This window comes from Hippocampus guttulatus, chromosome 11 (genome assembly GCF_054856545.1).
Source record: "Hippocampus guttulatus isolate MCC_2025c chromosome 11, RoL_Hgut_1.0, whole genome shotgun sequence".
NCBI classification, from domain to species: Eukaryota; Metazoa; Chordata; class Actinopteri; order Syngnathiformes; family Syngnathidae; genus Hippocampus; species Hippocampus guttulatus.
In genome coordinates, this window is record NC_141271.1 from 6610794 (window position 1) to 6631453 (window position 20660).

A 20660-nucleotide genomic window follows, 5' to 3' on the forward strand; every position below is an offset into this window, starting at 1 on the left:
AGTAGCTCACAGTTTCAAAAATCTTTGTATCACATCAATCCCTCTCGTACGATATTGTTTAATTCTTGCTTATTTGGTTTTGTTAAATCATGAAACAATACCAAATAAACAACAAATGGTTAGCAAAGAGTAACAAGGGGAAAAATGATTCTGCCACAAACTTGAAAACAAAAAGATTTTTACTGACAAGTTGGAAGCACAGGGCTGCCAAACTAAAGTGATTTGAAGTTTAGAAATTTGTCGCATCTACTGAATTTCTATATTTTTAAAATGATGTCAAGACCATGACTGTGGGACAGTTATTGCAGTATAATATGTCATAGGATAAAAAGAATACGGTAATAGCACATAATGATGAGAATGCAGTCATACAAAGGTAATACATGCACATAAAGCGTTTGGAGTATAGCAGGACATGCGTAGTGTATTTCGGAGCACACCCAACCTTTATTCCTTGCCAGATAAATCTCCGTCTCTTTTTCTTCTTGCCTAGATTAGATGTTAATTTTCTCTGGGTCTCTCTCAATGCTGCTATTGTATTTGTCTTTTTTATTGTTGTTACTTTGTTGGTTGCTCATATTCTTTTTTCTTTGGTCTAATTGTGCAGAGATGTGTGTGTGTGAGACAATATCCCTCAAGGGAATAAAGTATCCATCCATCCAGCCAGCCAGCCAACCATCCATCACAGAAAACAGAGCCAAGACAATAATCTGACCCTAATAATTCACCGCAGTACATCCGTCTGGACCCTGCCCTGCATAATTACAGTGCAGTTTACATTATCCATATTACGGCCAATCATGTCACAACTGCAATGCCCAAGGCAAGGCAAAGCAGCTTTATTTATGGTCACATACATAGTCGCATACACAAGGTATCTCAATGTGCTTCACACAAGCAAACGCCTAGAAACGGCTACAAACACAGTTAACAATATTCAGAAGCAAAACAGAGAAAACAAAAGTAGCCTACAAAAAGTACTAAATGAATGGGCATTGACAACATTAACAGAAAACTTCCAAAACATTTAAATGTAAATTAATCATCGAAGGCGGAATTTTTAGTTAGTGCAAAATACAATTTATACACGTACAAATGCATTAATCATGTGCGAATGTATTTTTTTTTCCATTTGCACATATCTTCATTATGCTTCTCTCCTCTTTTTTTGGTTATCACACCAAGGAGTAACAATCCAAATGTGCATTGACAATACTTTTGTATACTGTTGTACTTTGCAGCGGACAAGTGACACGAGGTAGCTAAAATGAGTCAACGTCATTTCGAGTGCTGAGCGTGTGAACGGACAGGAAATACCTGAGGATAGGAGAAACACACAAACAAACTAAAGATCCACAATTAGCTTGATGCTCCAAGAACTTTATTCAGCTATTTTCCTGCAGCTTCCCGTTGCCTGTATTCCATTTCTCTCATTCCTGGTGGCACTGTGCTTATGTAAGGAAACAGAGCCGGGGCGGCTTATTTACGTTCCCATGGGGATTAAGGAAGCAGTCGGGACAAGGCAGCACCTGCGATGCTCGCTCACAGTGTGCTAATACAGTCCAAACACACACCTACAGTTATACACACATATGTACAGGAGAAGGTGACAGTCTTTGATGCGAGTCAGCTGCACATTAGAAATTGTAGGCCTGAACACAATACGTTCCACAATGCTGGTTAACCTAACCTGGATTTTGAAATTATTTTTCCCAAAGCAGTGACTGAAATATGAAGAACTTCCACCAGGTGCAGTGATAATTTTACAGTTTGATCCCTGCGAGTCCCAGGGACTCGCTGATCAGAAAAGTATGAGCCGCATTATGCATTTATAGAGAGTCCCAAATTTCGAATTCTGAAATGGTCTACTTATTCATTTGCATATGATAACAAAACAAACAACAATATACATTGATAATAGGTTTATTTCCTATAAACAAAATGCTGCAAACATTTTAATAATTCAGACATACAAGATTTGCTGGGAAATAGGTTCTTATTTCATCCCATGGTTCAGTCTTTGAGTTCATAAATTTTCCTCTCTTTACTCTGCTTCCAATGATGCAGGGCTTTCTCAAAGTCAATTTATCATCGCAAAAAACAATCCAACTTTAGCTGCTTCCTCTGTGATATCTCCGCAATAAACCTTCGTAACACTTGTTCGCAACACCTGTTTTAACGTTACACAACTTGGCAATCGTCTGCTTTCCGCGAGGTTGAAGGCCGATGTCGCCAATTTCGTCTCGCGAGAACGGAAATCTCGTCACGCGAGATTACTTAACACGACATCAAAACAACAATGGCGCCGATTGTCGAACTGCGACACTGCGTTGTTGGAAAAAAAAGATGTATCGTAGTTTTTTTGTTTGTTGTTTTGACTGAGAAATTTCTTTGCGTCCCAAAAACGCACATTTTTTGGAACGGTGCGTCCCGCGGGAGAATTATGCGTCTAGGACGCGGGACGCAGAGGTAACGAGATGACTGCAGGTGTGCTCAAAGAGATGCAGTCAGTTTTTTTTTTAATTCCGATGAGAAAAAAACCCCAGCAGGAAGTCTAATTATCACAGTTAAGCCACGCTATTGTTAAAAGAACTATATCAGCAGCAGCGACCGTGAAGTGTTTCTCAAATAAAAACAAAAGTGTGAAGAGATGAGTGAACCTTCCATGAGAGTCTGATTTCCCCCATTCGTCTGCATTTGTACTTATAAATTCGTTTTAACACTTTCATGCACCTTGTAACCTGATAACCTGATAAGCTGTCCACTGCAGTAATCGCTATCCCCGAAAGGGTTAAACTGCAATTTTACTCGACAAATGTTCAGACTGTCAACATTGTTACTTATAGTATTACTCTTAAAATGTGCATGACAGATGAATCCTCCCACTTGCAATTACGTTAATAATTGTCTATGGCCACAATTTGTGAAAACACTGGCAACAAAAACGACTAGAGAAAGACAAAATACTATGATTTGGAATCAGATGACACTTGCTGATTAACTTATGTATTTGTGAAAGATGAGAAAACCACTTACAAGCAACAACACACTCTTTCTCTCTCCCCTTGTTCCTATCAACACTTTGCAGTCAACACACTTGAAACATAATTTCACCTCTTTTGTTTCCCCATTCGACACAGCAGCAAAGATAAAGGAGAGAGGAAAATCTGGAATTAAAAGAAATTAAGCAGCGAGGAAGGAACATGGGTGACCACCCCCCCTCCGCAAAACAAAAAACAAAACAGATGACTCCAGGTGCAGAGAACAAGGAGTGAGGGTGGCTGAGGATGAACAGTTGTGACAGAAAGTCCCACTGTGGTCTGTGAGCACAGATTCCTCCTTAACCTCCCATTCAAACTCCCCGTGGAACCTTTGCTCCACTAGTAATTCTCAGACAAGGCCTGAAGCATTGGGACCACCTACAGAGGAACTCCAACTTGCTTCATGCACTCGGTCGTCCTTATTATTACATACTGTATTTTTTCATGTGCTGTGGTGACCACAGACAGTGATTTACTGCATTCAACTGAACTGAGTACCTCAGGTGCATACTAGTATTAGTTTTAAGATGTCCATTATTTACGAGTACGACTTAAGGTGACCAACCATTCCAGTTCAACAGGGACACTCCCGGTTTTGAGCCTTGTGTCCCAAGTCCCAGTGAACTTTGCCAGCCCCATTGTTTTATTCGATGAATACACTGTTCCCGTCTCAACATCACGTTTGTTTGTTTTTGTCATTAATCAGAGCAAAAAGACATCTGTGTTTGCGACGTCTCTCTTTTGTCTTGCTCCCTCCCTTCTCCGTGCGTAATTGCTCTCCCTCCGCTTTCTGCTCGCCAAGAAAAAAAATTCATTGGAGGCATTAACTTCAAAGAGGTGACTTGTTCAATCAACTCAACCAATCATATTGTGCCCTGCTAAGACATCTCATCAAAAAAAGAAAACAAAAGCTCATTACTGATGACAGACAGTATTAGAGGTGATTGAAACCTTGAGTTTTTAAAACTACGGTAAACCCTCAAAGTGTTAATCGGCCCATGACTACCCTGGAGTGGTCACCCGTCAAGCACAAAGCACAGGCAGACAAACGATTCACACTTTCATTTTCAAGTGTGAAGGAATCCGGAAAATGAACCACTACAAAGGAAACCTAATGACCTAAAAAGCCTGTTCTATTCTGGGTAAAGTGCTGCGGAGTGTGCATGCGTCCCATGCCAGAGACGTTTACTTGCTTGTCTGTTGACAGGGAGGGAAGGCATCAGGAGTGCATTTCCTGCCGCCGCCCACACAGTGGTGCCGATTGAGTGGCCAAGTCGTCCGGTGGCTGAGAGGAGGGGACTTCATCTCTCAACTCTGCACTCATCCCCCTGACTCTGATGCTCAGTGGCACGTTTAAAATGAAGCAATATTGTGAAGGATGCGTCAATTAACCCAGATTCAGTCAGCATGAATCATCCGGGAGAAAATATGTGTTCATTGATCTATGTGGCCCCAAGTTTGTGTAAATGTAAACGCTAGATCAGTGTATCTGAAATGCTAACATCATGTGTGTATCTTAACTGTCATTGAAAATCTGCCTAATAATACCATAGTTTTAAAATGCAATTAAACTAGCCACAAGAAATGTTCTTCAAATTAAACCTTATTATGAGCGGAGATCACAAGATGGGAATTTTCTTGTAATTACCTTATTTTTAAAAAACTAACAAACCAACATCGGATAATTCATCTGTTTTCATCTGTTCCTTGACAATGAAAGCAATACAGTAATCCCTCGTTTATCGTGGTTAATGGGGACCAAAACCACCCGCGATAAACGAAAATCCGCGAAGTAGCGACCAATTAACAAGTCCGCAAAAAGTCCTCAAACAGTCCGGGAGAAGCTGCAAAACAACAGTGAGTCACATAGAGCAGCATATACAGTACTGTACTCCATGTATATGGAAAAATAATAATATGTATATATTTTTTTATGAATATGTTTGAAAAAATCTGCGATGCACCGAATCTGCAATAAACGAACCGCGAAATAGTGAGGGATCACTGTAATCACAATTTCATATGACGCACCAGATGCTGGTGCTGACGTCCTACAATCCAGTGATTCCCAAACTCTGTGCTTAGAATCATTAAGTGTACTGTGAGAAAATCCAATTTCACTTAACTGACCCAAACATTCTATACTACAAATAAAGTACCTTGGTTCATGTTTTTTTTTGTGGTAATGTCTAATTGACGTTTTGTTTTATTTTGCTACCCATTATGAATGTCTCCTAAATATGCATTGTTTGACAAAATACTGTTAAGAGTCCCTATTCATTTAGTATGAAGACTAAATTGTGACAGGTTGAGTGGATGCCAAGGCCAGGCAGTGCCTGCAGCACAGACATCACAAAAGTGACCAAACGGTGCACGGACGTTAGAGTGGAACCATTTTTTGTTTGAATGAACACTAAAAGGTCTCAAGGAGGGAGAGAAAATACATCAGGCGATCACCAATGGTGAAGTACAAAAGTGAGATGATGATAAAACAAAAGAGCGTAGGGTGCTGCCAAAACGGGAGGAGCTGTACGAAGTGTTAAAAAGCAGGGAGGGGAAAAAAGGCCAGAAGAAGGGAAGAAAATCCGACAGTCCAATCCCCCGAGTGTTTTGGGGTTTTGAGCCAAGAGTGAGATTTGCTGCCGGATGCTTTTTCAAGACAGTCTGCGAGGTCTACTCTGGATTAACTGCTGATTTGTTGCCTATCTTTGGACTAAGTACCCAATCAGCCGTCTTCTTAAATGTACACAACTAACGAAGGAAAGATTCCTCAACTCAATATTGTTGTTGACCCAATTCATTTATCCATATGCTTATGTTTATATGTTGGACATGTCACACACATGATTTTACACAACAATTTGCCATCTATCAGTCAGACACACTTTTCATGAATGGAGTGCCTCAAGGAACAGTTTTAGGTCCACTGCGTTGTAATGTACTGTATATATTTACAAGCCAATCAACCAATGTTGAATGTGTGTTTGTTCATACAGTGAAACTCCTCTAGAACGAAACCTACATGGGCGAAAATGCCCCCTAATGTGAAAAAAATCATGCATTAACACCATTCACATTCTCCTGCCCCCCATACGACGAAAAAAACCCTGTTGCGTTATACGAAATCATTTTCTCTGCTCTAGCCTCGCGAAGACATTCACTACAACGAAATCTAATCCAACAGCGACCTCTTCGACTGCTTCGTTCGGAAACGGCAACAGCAACCACCACACTGGTTTACATAGTGAACGATGTTTATTTCGGTCACAGCTGCGTGTTTCCTGAATGTAACATACTCATAGCTGCTCTGCCATTGGCTTACCGAGCATCATCCTGGCCTCCGATTGGCCAAGAGGGACCTCACTGTCTATGTGTGTAGATACTGAAGGTAGATCCGTAGAAGATAGAGTGGAATGCATCCAATTAGCTGCTCAGAGTAAATTGCTTATGGCTCAACGGACATTCAAATAAACGAACGTTTCCTGGAATGCTTTACTTGTTATCATGCTAAAAACCTTACGCTAACTGGAGCGCTAATGAGAGAGAAGCGCTCCAGTTAGCGTAAGGTTTTTAGCCTTCGAGAGCTAACTATGGCCATCGAGGACTACAAAGCGTCCCGTGGCTGGCTTTAAAGTTCATTGCATGACATCAGCTGAACAACGCTGTATTGGGTGGCGATGGAGGGGAGGTCGAGTTAGAGACAGTGAGATGGTGGAAAGAAAAGCCACCGGGTCCAGGAAGTATTTGTTATTGTTAGATTCAGACGAGCATGGACGTTGCATTGCGAAAATGGCTACAAAACGGACCTTTGGATGTCAACCAGCTAAGACAAGAAGAGCTCTGATGCTGGAAGAGAGGGTAAAAGTGATCAAAATGAAAGACGGAGCAAGCAAAATAAAAGACATCCAAGAATTTGATGTAAGTGAAAGTGAATGCTGATCGTAAATTTTGCAATTTCTTTCCCTTTTTTTCTTCCTACACTGACAATATGAAGTGTCAAATAAGTGTGTGCTCATACTTATGCACTGTTGGAATAAAAATAGAGTACACATACGTTTGTGCCTGCGTGTACACATACGTTTGTGTGTGTGTGTGTGTGTGCTTACATCTGAGATCAAATTTGCTACAATGAAAAACCCCCTGTTGTGAAAATTTCTTGCTGCAAACATGATTTCGTTGTAGAGGAGATTCACTGTATTATGTGCAGTGCTGTGAAAAAAATGCTTTTTCTTTGCATCGATTCTCCACTTTAATTTTTAAGATCATCAAACAAATGTAAATGTACCAAATAAAGATTACAAGAGCAAAAAAACAAAAAAAAAACCCCAAAACAAAACCCTGTTTTAAAATTGTGATTTCATGTATTCAGGGGAAATAAACATTTTCAAAGCTACCTGGACCTGTGTGAAAAGGTATTTGGCTCCCTTGTTGAATCATGAATCAACTGCGACTAATCACAGCTTTTGCAGGGTTTCCCACAGGGCTATATCAGCCTGGCAGGCCACCAGGTTTTTCTTGCCCCTCTCTGCTGGGGTATGCCAGGGCATTATGGTGCGCCCAGTTTGGATGTGCAGGCGCCCAAATTTCACAATGTGGCAAGAGAAGAGAATTATAAGTTACACATGTACAACAGGTCAACATCTCCTCCACTCTAAAAAACATTATTAGAAATATTGAAGTTTGGGGTAAAGATTTTCACAAGTGCAGACATTTATTTTTGCACTAACATCATTAGTGTATCAGTGGCATTTAAAAACCCCCCCAAATAATCCTATCGTTTATCAGGTTAAATATAAAATGTGTTATAATGACCAATAAATAATGTAGATACAGTACACTTATTAAAGTAAAATACCTATTGTGAAGCCAGTGAAGGCTTCTCTCCCACCAGTCTCAGTAACTTTTCTTTAGGAAACCCTGTATTGGAAAGCATTTTCACTGACAACATCTGAGCCCGATTGCCTCCAGACCTGTTCAATCGAAAAATCGCATTAACAGAGCCTGTCTGACAAAATGAAGTTGGACAAAAGATCTCAAAAAGCCCCAACAAAATGCCACAATCCAAAGAAAATCAATAACAGATGAGAAATAAGGTAACTGACGTTATTAGCGTGGAAAGGTTGACAAAGACATTTCTAAAGCTTTCGGACTCCAGTGAAGCATGATGACAGCCATTATCCGCAAATGGAGAAAATACGGAACAGTGGTGAACCTTCCCAGGAGTGACGAGTCTAAAAAATGACCGCAAGAGCAGAGCGATGACTCGTGCAGGAGGCACCAAAGGAGCCCAGGACAACATCTAAAGAACTGCAGGCCTCAACATATAAAATGGATTGCAATTCCATTGCAAACCAAGGACTGCTGTGCTCGGGTTACCTCCCACAACCCAAAAACATGCATATTAGGTTAACCGAAGACTCTGGTGTGTGAATTTGAATGTGAGAGGTTGTTTGTCTGCATATACGCTACGATAGACTAGTGACCAATTCAGTGTGCACTCTTTAAAAGTCAGCCGTGGTATGTTCCAGTTACCCACTGCCTTAATGAGTACCATCGCCACAGAAAATGGATTGATAGCTGGATGAACCCTCGAGCCCCGAAAACGTTTTATTCCATATTAATTACCTTCAGTTGGAATGACCTGGAGCCTTTATACGTTAGTTCAAATATGCTAATTTGAATAGAACTTCCTGTTGAAATTGCAGTGCTACATTCATAATAACAGATCACTTTGAATGTGATGAGGTCCCCATTGACTCACCGTCTGGCTCATGTCAGCGTCTTCCGTTGCACGTATATGTGATCCACTTCTACTACGTTAATGGCGCGGCAGCCCCATTAGCGCCATGCTATCATCCCACTGCTAAATCATTCATAAACTGCGGGGCCGTTGCTGGATCAAAGTTTGGCCATTAAGCAAGCATTGGAAGACAAGTGGAGACAACGCCTTTATGGGTGTAGAGCCTGCAGCCCCACTGTCATCTGTCAATTAGAGGAGGCGCTGAGGGCCTGCTAGCATGCAAGTATCCATGCGCTGTATTCCACAGAGAGTGCTAAACAATCTGAGCTCTGTAATCATGTGCTGAGATTACAATTGAAGAATTGTGAAGGAAGGATTGCATGTTGGCTGCGCAGGATTGAGGCGCGCTGGAGCCTGTCCAAGGTTGTATAGATAACGGATGGATAGAACATGCACTATATTTATAGGACACAATTCAGCTGGCATTAACGAAGGCTGTAGTTACACTGTAGGTTTAAGTGCCCAATTTTGAGTTTGTGTTAATTTTGTATTCTATAGTTATAATTGCATATAAGTTTAAATATGTCAAAGTAAGCACACAATAGCACACGGATAATACATGTTGTGCATACATTAAACATGACATAGTTTAAGCACTTTCAAGGTATAAGGCTTTTCTCTTAGTTACACAACGGGGGGTTCATAATATTTACTGCATGCGTTAGCAAAAGACTGTACAGCAGGGGTGTCAAATCATTTTTGTCGCGGGCCAGATTTTAGTTACAGTTTCCCCTGGAGGGCCGTTATGACTGATCCATATAAAGAAGTCAAGAATAATGGTTTATTCATCTATTATTTAAGTAACGTTAATGCGAGGTTTGGCAACATGAAAATGCTTATAGTATCACCCTTATTTATTTCAAATGAGAATTCGAAATTTTGGCAGTGATTTTAGCAAGCATCATGAAAGTTGACATCTTTGATTTGCTTTCGTGGGCCACATAAAATGATGAGGCGGGCCTGATCTGGCCCCCGGGCCTTGCGTTTGACACCTATGCTGTACAGTAATCCCTCGTTTTTCGTGGTCACATGGTGCTGCCTTTGGAGCTCGGGGAAGATTATACTTGGAAGAAAATGAAGTGGGGGGGGGGGGATATCTGACCAAGGACAGCAATGCGTCAGGCTGCCATGGTGCACCTTGGTCAGCTACGCATACGCTAACAGACAACTGAACTGAACAAATGTAGGCAGCAGGGAAAGGATCCCTCACATAGTGGTAAATTGCCCGGTACGAGAAGGCAGCTCACTTGGAAGGAAGTTGAGAAGTAGAGAGCTTGAATTTAAATTTTGGCAGAAAATGATCCAGCGGAGGATTTTTCTTTTAAAGGTACAATTTCTTTTGGTGTTTCAGTTTTCAGCCGTCTTCATTTTCACTTTCAGTCAAGCGTCACTTGACTGAAACTCGCCCATTAGGCCTAAAATAATTGCCGCTTGAAGTGTCCATTTTATTTTGTAAACTATCACACCGTAGACAAATATCAGTTGTTGTTTTTTCCAGCATGCACCATTAGAATGCTGCGAACATTCATCAGGTTCTTATTTTGCACAATTATTGATGGGAATGAGGCACGGGGATTTCTTTTCCTGATTACTGAAGTGGTGTATTATGGAAAAAAAGATGGATGATTACCAGTTCAGCATTCTTCACTTGCTCTAATTTGTTGGCTCTAGGCCTCGACCATTTCCAGTCCAGAGCCACATCATGGCCCAAGAAGAGGGAAATCATTAAAAATGATGCCAGTAATAAAGAGCCCGAGAGGGCTCCAAAGCTGTCATTGCGGTTCAAATCAACAAGATTCACAAGAGCAAGGGATAAAAAACGAAAACTGGTCATCTTATTTGCTTGGGTGCAGGAATGGTGGACAAAGCGCCTATTTAAGCTGCAAACAAGTCACATTGGGATATTCACAGATGATCTGCCTTCACCTCGACATGACTAAGACCACACACCATCATGATGCTCCAAGAATGGCTCAGGAAATTGAAATAAAAACATTTCTGTGCTAAACAAGGCTGGCATTGCATTTTTATTTTTTATTGTTTTGTGAGAAATCAATAAAAATTATCACTCCAGCCGGTAACACGTTGAAAGGGTGCTCTGCATTTAGTATAAGATTGTCTTTTCATAAAAGACTGATTAATCATTTTGGAGTTTCGGACATATCAAATTAGTTAAAAAGTACCTTCCTTTACAAGAGTAACAAACAAACAACAAAGCGTGTGACGGAAAAGTGGTTAGGACTGCACGACTGTCCGTGTTTTATGTTATGTGTTGTGTTTATTTATTTTATTTTATGTTAACTGTTTTGTTAATCGCTTTGTTACAGCTGCCGCTGTTGTGAAAGCGCTATATAAATCAGCATGTATTGTATTGTAACTTTTGTTTTCTTAGTGTTCCAGTCAACTATTTAAGGGTAATACTTGGTCTAAAAAAAACTGGTATCAGTGCATGTATTATTAGTATACAGGTATTTATTATTAGCCGTAAGTAGGGCGACTTCATGATCTATATGACTCGCGATAGACACGTGATCAAGATCAACATATCTTCGATAAAGTGTTCGATACGTATTGTGCATCTTTTAGGCAGAGACGACAGTGTGGCTTTAGACTTGTGCCACAACTGCAAGCACATCAGAGGGAGATTTTGAGCACAAAAGCACGTTTTGAGCGTAGCCGAGTCGCCAAATTGCTCGTCGGCCGACATGAAGGAGAAGTTGAACCAATGAAAAAGTGTGCTAACGCACACGCGTTATGTGTTGTAAACATGCAGAATGGCGGAATGTCGTTCAAATAAATTACCGGTCGACTCAGTGCAACTCTTGCAATATGATTAGATTTTGTGCATACTAACCTGATTAAACACCTGCACATGAATACGATAATGTAGGAGTAAATGGAGTTCTACCGTGGCGATATTGAGCCCGCCAAAAAGAAGATGTCGTCCTAAGACATTTGGTCAACGCTCATGCGTGTGACCCCAAGAGTTTATTACGTTTGCTACGGTTCCATTGCATGGAGGTTCATGTAACTATTAGCAATAATGCTTTGTCTGAATATGAATAGGAATAAATTAATTATTCTGAATTCGATTGTGAATTTATATTTACCTGTTTAGCAGCTCTTGCTCCTGAAAGAATTTCTCTATGAAATTAGTCCATGTCTAGTGTGTGTGCATGCGGATTGAATGTGTGGAGTAGTGGTCAGCACATCATCCCGCCTGGCAGTGGCGGGCCGTGCATTTCAACCGTAGGCCTTCAGTGACGTCACATACATTAACACAATACAGTATAGGCTCATCAAGCAGCACTTATTTCAGGAGCATTTAAAACCATCAAGTATGCATTCACAATTAAGAGCAGGAAACTAAATATATAGATATTGTCAAAAATAAAAAGATGATTTAAAAATACGAAATAAAATGCCACCCAAATTACGCTGTGTGATCTTAAACAAGTCTGTCCAATAAATTTTGCAATGTCACAGTTTCATATAAGACACCAACCAAAGAATAGCAAAACACATTATTCTTTGAAAATAAAGTAAACAGATCATTTGCATTTTGAGAATCGGCTACACAACAGCAAATAACTGACGATGTTGAGCAGCTAAGATTGAACTAACTTTAGTGCATGAAGGTGACTACAATGTGCCATTATAAATTGCAGGTGAGCAGATTTATTTGATACATTTTTGTATCTTTGTCATTTTATTTCGTTACCATTAATTTAATACTAACGAAATAAAATGACAAGAAGAAATGTCAAATAAAATTCATTTACTCACCAACATAGTGCCTGTTCACTGAGCGGCACATCTACGCGAGTGTCCCCAAACGTTTTTAAACGCACCGTAGTTTGTAAGTGCCCAGCCGTGCTCTGATGTTTCCTTGCTGCCTTGGTAAAACAATCCAGTGTGGCTCCAAACACCAAATCGGTCAGTTGCAAGCAATAGGCATTCCCAGCAGTACAATTTGCAGCGTTTCTCAGAGGCTGTGAGCCACGGGTACCGTTCATAATTGCTCGTCTGAAAATGACGGACAAACCCTTTTCCTTGCTGGGACAGGCTAGCTAGCGCAGGAGTTGGGCGACCTCTTCGCACAATATCCAGCTTTTCGTGGAAGCTCCGTCTTGAAAATTGTGTGGAAAGTAGCTCTGCAACCAGATCAACGTCTTCTTCTTTGGCCATTTTGGGTTAAAATGCAGTGATAGCTCCCTCTAGCAGGTGCTAATCCAATCACCGAACGCGCACATCCATTCTCGACGTAAGGCATTCTAGCTGGCCCCGGTGCGCAGACTCGTGATCTGATTGGCTGTTGCAACCTGACTGTGCCCGTCATTTACAGCGCACAGGGGCCTGCTCTGTTTAATCTGAAGGCCCCGAGCAAGTTTAATTTACCTGGCAACACAAGCTAGCTGAAATATGATTGGTTAAAAACTCTACTTTCAATGACTTTCAATGTTATTTAAAATAACATAGAAAGCTACTCGACGAAGTGGAAATAATATGACGTAAAGAATACAGAGAATAATTTTGTTTACATATCTATGAAAATAAAATAACATGAATTAAATTTATGTTATTGTATGAATGTTTAGGCCAGCAGAGAAGGCCTTGCTGGCCCGCCTGGTCATATCCTCCCGCCTCATACTGCAGTCTATAAAAGTTAATGATCACGGTGAGCCGGGGCCCGTAATGCACGCTTCACCTTGCATGCGTCGCATTGCCTGTCCTTATTGCAGATGGGTGCATGTCGTCTTCCTCTCTCTCTCACACACGCACACACGCACACACACACACACACACACACACACACACACACACACACACACACACACACACACACACACACACACACACACACACGCACACACACAGGGAAGCGTTCAGCTTCACATGAGTCAGAAGAGCAGGATAGAAGTTTCCTCGTTGTCTCCTCGCATTTCACATACACTTCAATGGTGAACCTTCTTACGTAACACTGCTCCCAAACTTCCGCTGCAAGCTTCAGGGATGTGTGTGTGTGTGTGTGTGTGTGATTCACTGGCCACGAGGATCATTTCACTCATCAGTAATCACTGGCTGAAGAGACGTCCCGCACTTTTAATTCTCAACTCAGTCCATAAAAAGAGGACAAGGAGACATAAAACGACGTAATGAGAACGAGTGGGAGTGGACGGTCAACCGCTTCAATGCTGTGGGGACACAGGCTGCTGGTTAAATACACCTACATGCATAACTGTCTTTATAGCCAATCTTTCTTGATTACGAGGGATCTATTTGAGATCCACCCGAGATAGGGAAAAATCAGCGAGACAGAGAGACCATCTAGAAAACAATTTTAGAATGGTTTTACCCTACCACACCCCTTCAAACCAATTAAGACACATCGTATAACGTGTTCCTAATTGCCTGTTCTCACGCGCTCATTTGCACAGTTCTCAAAATACTCACTGCTCGATAATGTTCACTGACACAGATAGCAAGAGAGTCAAACGGTGTATATTTAATAGACTTTACATGGTCAGTACTTTTGGGGCCAATCGCTGAATTTGAATGAACCGATCACCAACCCAATCACATGATGGAGGAATATGCCTGTTTAACTAACTTGGGGGTGCTGACGGATATTCTTTGCTCACACAACAATAAGTGAAAATGAATAGCGGGCATAAGTGCTCCGCTTCAGTGCACACACCAGCAAGTGTTCTTTGATTGATTTTAATTGGGTTACGACAAAGGCAAAGATATTCATATAATTGTATCGTATTAAGATGCTTGATAAAATGTAATTACCGTATTTTCCAGATTATAAATCACATTTTTTTTCATAGTTTCGCGGGGGGTGCGATTTATGTGTGAAATTATTAACACATTATTATATCATTTCACATGCTATTTTTACATTAAACCGCAAGAGGGTGCTATAGGCCTGTGTTGATAAGTCAAAGGGGAAGCGCCGCATCGTCTACCTCCGGAGTTGGCGGCGTCGTTTAAATCCGACAGCAAGGATTTCATTGTATTTAGTGATTAGGAGTGACACTGATGGTTTGGTAATCTTGTTAGCATATTCTTTATGCTATAGTTACCTGAATAACTTTTAATATGTTACGTGAACATACCAGGCACGTTCTCCGTTCGTTGTGTATGCGTCATGTAACGTTAGCATATCGTACACTTATTCAGCCTGTTGTTCTCATTTTAATTTTTATTATAAATTGCCTATCAAGATGACATTTATGTTCTTAGCGTTGGATTTTATCAAATAAATTTCCCCCCAAAATGCGACTTGTACTCCAGCATAACTTTAAAAAAAATTTTTTTCTTCTTTATTATGCATTTCATGGCCGGTGCGACCTATACTACGGAAAGATTTATAATCCGGAAAATACGGTCCTACAATTTAAGGTATTATGAATATACCGGGCCAGTCCTGTTTCTGACAGGGCCAGTACAACTTGGCTCATGGTGGCTCAGCTGGGTAACGACACATAAAGGCTTAATGATGGACACTGTCTAATTGTGTTTGCTGCCAGGCCTTTTATACCAATTCCCATTAAGAACTAGAACCAGGTGAATTTCCTTTTCGCTTTCGTAAGAATCCATTGATTGCGACCCAGGAACCGAGAGAGAATCAACAGACTGACTGGAAGACAACCCTAATGTTGAGGCAGACAGGCAGACACATTAAAGTGGAGAGAGTGGATCTAGTTATTCTAAGAAGTGAGAAAGAGCTGTGCGCGGAGATGTCCCTCTGGAAATGCAGCAGTGCTAACAGATGTCACATTACTGGCCGACACTGATGTGATGTGCAAGTGAGAGAAAGTGAAAAGAAAACACTTTTTTTCAAGTGCTCTATGCATGAATAAAAACACACTTTCTCTAGTGTTTCTTAATTAGACTCCAACTGTGTTGTATTTTCCCCTTTGTGTTCCCTTTCAATCTTTAGTCAATCTTTATTTGTTTTGTAGTTGTCTGTTTGAAGGCTTCTGCAAAATCAAAATCGCTTGAGGGTATAAAAATGCTACAACAAAGGCAATAAAATACATATAAATGGGGGCCCGCAGCTAGCCTGCGGATTAGCAGTCAACATCCCATTGCATTTCAAAATTGTAACCCTGGGTGAACCTCTTGCAACTGTTCACACAGCCATCACTTAAAATGCGGATCGTTGTCTCGAACCACCACACCACTATGGGACTTCGTTACAATTATATTATTCAGGCTTACAGACAGTAACCTCGGTCCTAGTGTCAGTAGCGTTGCTTGATGCGAGTGTAGTTGAACCCTACACTAACAATGAAATACTGTCTTTCTTTGGACTATAAGTCAAATTCTTTTCATACGTAGTTTGGCTGGTCCTGCGACTGTATACTCAGGTGCGACTTGTACCTTACACTGTGTGGCAGAATTGCCCAATAGTCAAAATGGTTTCTAATGTTCCATCCCCACTCTGTTATTTTTACGCAATTCGAACCAATTTAAAGTGGTGAAAATAGCTTGCAAACAAATATTCAATGCAACTTAGGTCTGACGAGTGTTGCGAAATACCTTGCATTTCCAACGTCTGGATATTTGTTGGACGTTTACGAGTGAAATTCGCAAGGTTAGATATATTGAAGTTGTCTTGTTTTGTTTAGATCCAATGCTGTCATTCGGGTTGCCCTGATCCAATCCAAGCAATTCAATTGTTACTTTGTTTTATTTAACAATTAGTGACAACCTCTGGTAACGCTCATGGTTTTGGGAGGATGCATGATAACATAGGCACAGTTCTGTTGAACTGAACAACATTGAGAACTTTACTTATTTGTATGTAAAATATCAATATAATGCTTTCATTGCTTATATTACGGGGGGAAAAATGCCTTACCTTGTTAATCATAGTAACAAGCTGAGTGTTCGTCATTGTAAGTCTGATCAAATGTGGCCATGTCTTAGTTTGGATGCAGAAATTCTAAGTCAGTCAGTCAAACATTTCAAAACATTAAACCAGCTCATCCACACGTCCTCCGAAATCTATGGATGGGCATCTGACAAAAGGTCCTTGATCGATGGCATGGGAAAAATTTTGTTATCATGAATGAAGGTCAACTTCAGCTTGAGTTCACCTCCTCCTTGTGTGCTAACTGTTGAGATTGAGTCTACAGCACATCAGCGCCATCATGATGTAAATTCCACAGGTTCAAAAAATACATCCATTCTTAATGATCTAATCACAGATTGTCTTTCCTATTCCTACCAAAAAAAAAAAAAGTCATATTTCACTGTAAAAGTTTTTTATGCCCCTGACAAAAATGTATCCGACACGGTTGTCATTGGACGGCTAAGCATTTTTTTTCCTGTGCCGAGCGGGGTCCGTCCTGAATCTACAGTGTTCGTGACATTGCCATGTGAAGTCAAACAAAAACAAGCTATCGGGGATGTTGCAGCTGTGCGCAACTCTGCTGACTCATGAGGGCCATTTGCGTGGCCTTTCTATTTCACTGAATGCTGTACTTCTGAGGAGGACCATATCGGATTGGCCTTTCTATCTTGTTTACTACAATCTAACCATTGCCGTCTGTACATTTACATTGGCAACTAGAATTTAGTCCACAAGAGCCTCTGCGCTCAGAGGGGAGCAGCCGCCCATTTGCTGCTAAAGTCAGAAAGAAGACGTTTGGCGAACAATTATTTTTCTTCCGATCACCGACATTGTGGAATAGGCTTCCTCTTGACGTCAGCTAGAATTTGAGCATAGGTGATGGCATACAGGGGAAACCTCAGTTCAGCAGTTCACAGTAGCAGGGCAAAATTAGTTCTTCCTAGGACTGGGTGATGATTCAACATCAATATATGGTGCGCGAGATTCGTGATCAATCAACAGAAAATGCGCTCATTCTAATACTGATTTTAAAAGGAGGAACCAACTCCGACTCTGGCATTCTGCGTGCCGTCGGCAGAGGTGACAATGTCACGTTAGATGTGTGTCAAAAATACAATTGCCTTTGAGGAAATGTGGAGCCCAAAAGTATGTATTCAGTGCACAAGAACCATTTCTGTGAACTTTGTCCAGCGAACCAGCAAAAATGTATTAACTATCAGTTTAAAAAAATAATCAAAAAAGAACAAGAACATTTTTTTTGAAAACTCCATATATATTGATATGGCGCAATAGGAAATTTGTTTTGCAAACTTGGGTCAGAGGGCTTTGTGGATCCAAAGTAGGGATTATTTTATTTATTTATTTTTTCGAAATGCACAAAGGAGGGGCACCCAAATTTCGTTGTATGCTATACAATGACAAAGGCGATTCTGATTCTGAAACGATTGTGGCAGAATGGAGTGCACTTGTTGACTGTAACCAGCAGAGGCGCTGTTGATTCACTCGACTAACTTGCTGTCAAAAGAAGGAAAAACACGACATGCCAGCGATGGGAAGTCGAGCTACAGCAGCTCAGCCTTCTACTACTGAACAGCTCCTCAGGGCAGCCTTGTTGTGCTCAACACGCAAAGCAATCAACAATTGATTCATTGATTCGTGATTTTCCCTCGAGCCAATCCACCTACTTTAGTGGCTAATGGAAGGAAGGGAGCAGGAGAATACAGAAAATGCCCAGATCTTTTGTTAAACGTGTTCTGCTGTCGATAAAGAACAAAGCGGGAACCAACAAAAATGCTAATCTCATAAGATGTACTCAATCGTGTGGCAGTCCTTCGGGTGGTGGTAATGCACATGATATTGAGATTGAACCTGCATAATACCTCAGAAGAAGGTATTATTTTATAGTGCAAGCAAAAAAAAAACCAACCATCCAGTATGCACATATGGGCATGCGAACCTCGCCTTCTGCTTGGTGCGGTTGATACAAATCACTTGCAACACGGAATGAGCCCCCGATCCTTGCCCGACAAATACCACCGCACAAAATAACCTTACGGGGAGCCTTACTGGAGGAGTCAATTTCTCCACTTCCACTTGTGTATATGGGATTTCCTGTGCAAGTTGGCATTGATCCACATGTCAGTGAAAGTGTCTGGGCAGCCAATCAGCTCTGCACACTGAATTCCACCAAATCTATGCCCCGCAGTCAATTGTCTGCCGGCACAGCCTGACAATAACTCAATGCTCAGCGGGTGACTCTGAGTGAAGCCTCCCTCTACTTCACAATAAGCTCTTGTACTAGCAAAGTGTGATTGCATTTGTGGATGCCATCTTCCAGCCATCATATGCGTTGAAAAGTCATCTTGTGAGGCATGGAGCCAAATGCGAGCTGTGACCTTTTTACCTGGCTAATATCTCGCTGATGTCCAGCTGAGAACCGCATGTCTGCCCGACAACCCAATCAGCCAGGGTGAGATTCAAGTTCAGGGCGGTAATGACGAGATGACTCTCTTGATGCTGCCGCTCGGCCAAGAGTGACTTCTAATGCAATCCATACCTCGGTGAAAGGTTGTGGAGTCTCACAGCCATGTCTGTTACTGTCATCTGCTGACCAGACAGCAGAATGGGGTTTAATGCATAAATGCACGAATTGTCTCCCATTTGCCTCTATTGTGTTCGGCTTTGTCAGTTACCACTCAGCGTTTACCCGGCATCACATACATATACCCTATGAAAGTGATCAAAATACCAAGTGGCAAGTACATACACAATATTCAAGGATGTTATGATACTAAAATACTTGCTCTTGTTGTACCACATGCTTTTGGAGACACAACTAAAGATGCTTTGCAAATGGTGCGCATCGTTTTGATTAAAATCAAGTGTTGTTGACTCCCATATGATGATTTGCACATTTTAATATGTTGCGACTGCCCACATTGTGGAGCGGCCCAGTGGTCAACTTGGTTAGCGCGTCGGCCTGACAGTTCAGAGGTGCAGGGTTCGATTCCAGCTCCGGCCTTCCCATGTGGAGTTTGCATGTTCTCACCGTGCCTGTGTGGGTTTTCTCAGGGTACTCCGGTTTCCTCCCACATTTCAAAAACATGTGTGGCAGGTTAATGGAACACTCTAAATAGTTCCTAGGTGCGGGTGTTTGTGCGGATGTGTGCCCTGCGATTGGCTGGCAACCAGTTCAGGGTGTTCCCCGCCTACTGCCCGAAGACAGCTGGGATAGGCTCCAGCACGCCCCGCGACCCGTGTGAGAAGTGGATCAGAAAATGGATGGATGGATGGATGCCCGCATTGTCCTTCGTGTTCTGCAAACATGTCAGCGAAATAACACATTTTTGTCTCAGTTGCCTCCTAGAAGTGTCCTTGTTCATCAAACATTATACCATCTGGAAGCAGGAAAAATCTTAAACTCTGTCAAGACCAGTCAAGACGATAGCCTACTACCATTACTTAATTTCACTCTTACTCAACTAGCGGGGCGCAGTACCATGCCTGGGGTTCGGGGTGGGGATGGGCGAGAGTGGCCCCGGCGAACATGTTTTTGATGTACAAGAATTGAGTGTAATTGCACAACCATTACAGCAGGTGGCAGTGGCGCTCTCATTGCTGGCGAGTGCGCAAGGAGTATTAGCTCCACTGCAGAGGTGGACTTACAACAATTTTATTGAGGAATGATACTATTTATTGTGGCGGCGTCAAATATTTTCTTCTTCCTGGGCGGACGAAGCCAAAAATAATTGATGAGCATTGATTTATTTTCATAAACCAAGTGCCAAGGATGTTTCGAAAATGAACGTTGTGTTTTGAACAGATGGTTGACATTTCACAGAACTCAAGTCTGACTGATGCATGCAAGGCATAAATGGGTTGCTAATTTAGCAATTATCCTTTCACAGTATTTCACATTTCAGAGGAAAATATCAAAAGCAGCCGTTGTGCT

The 20660-nt window shown here is 41.4% G+C and overlaps 1 protein-coding gene across 20 annotated transcripts in view; it reads right to left on the bottom strand.

Moving 5' to 3' along the window:
- The window catches only part of caska (calcium/calmodulin-dependent serine protein kinase a), a 110349-nt gene that overhangs the window by 62847 nt on the left and 26842 nt on the right, over nucleotides 1-20660 (bottom strand). Inside the window, exon 1 of one of the 20 annotated variants that reach the window (XM_086123044.1) lies at nucleotides 1318-1450. The exons of the other annotated variants lie outside the window; for them this stretch is intronic. The gene's annotated coding sequence lies outside the window, so the exon portion shown is untranslated. Of the gene's footprint in view, nucleotides 1-1317; nucleotides 1451-20660 lie in introns of those variants that run through there. 20 annotated transcript variants of the gene reach the window in all.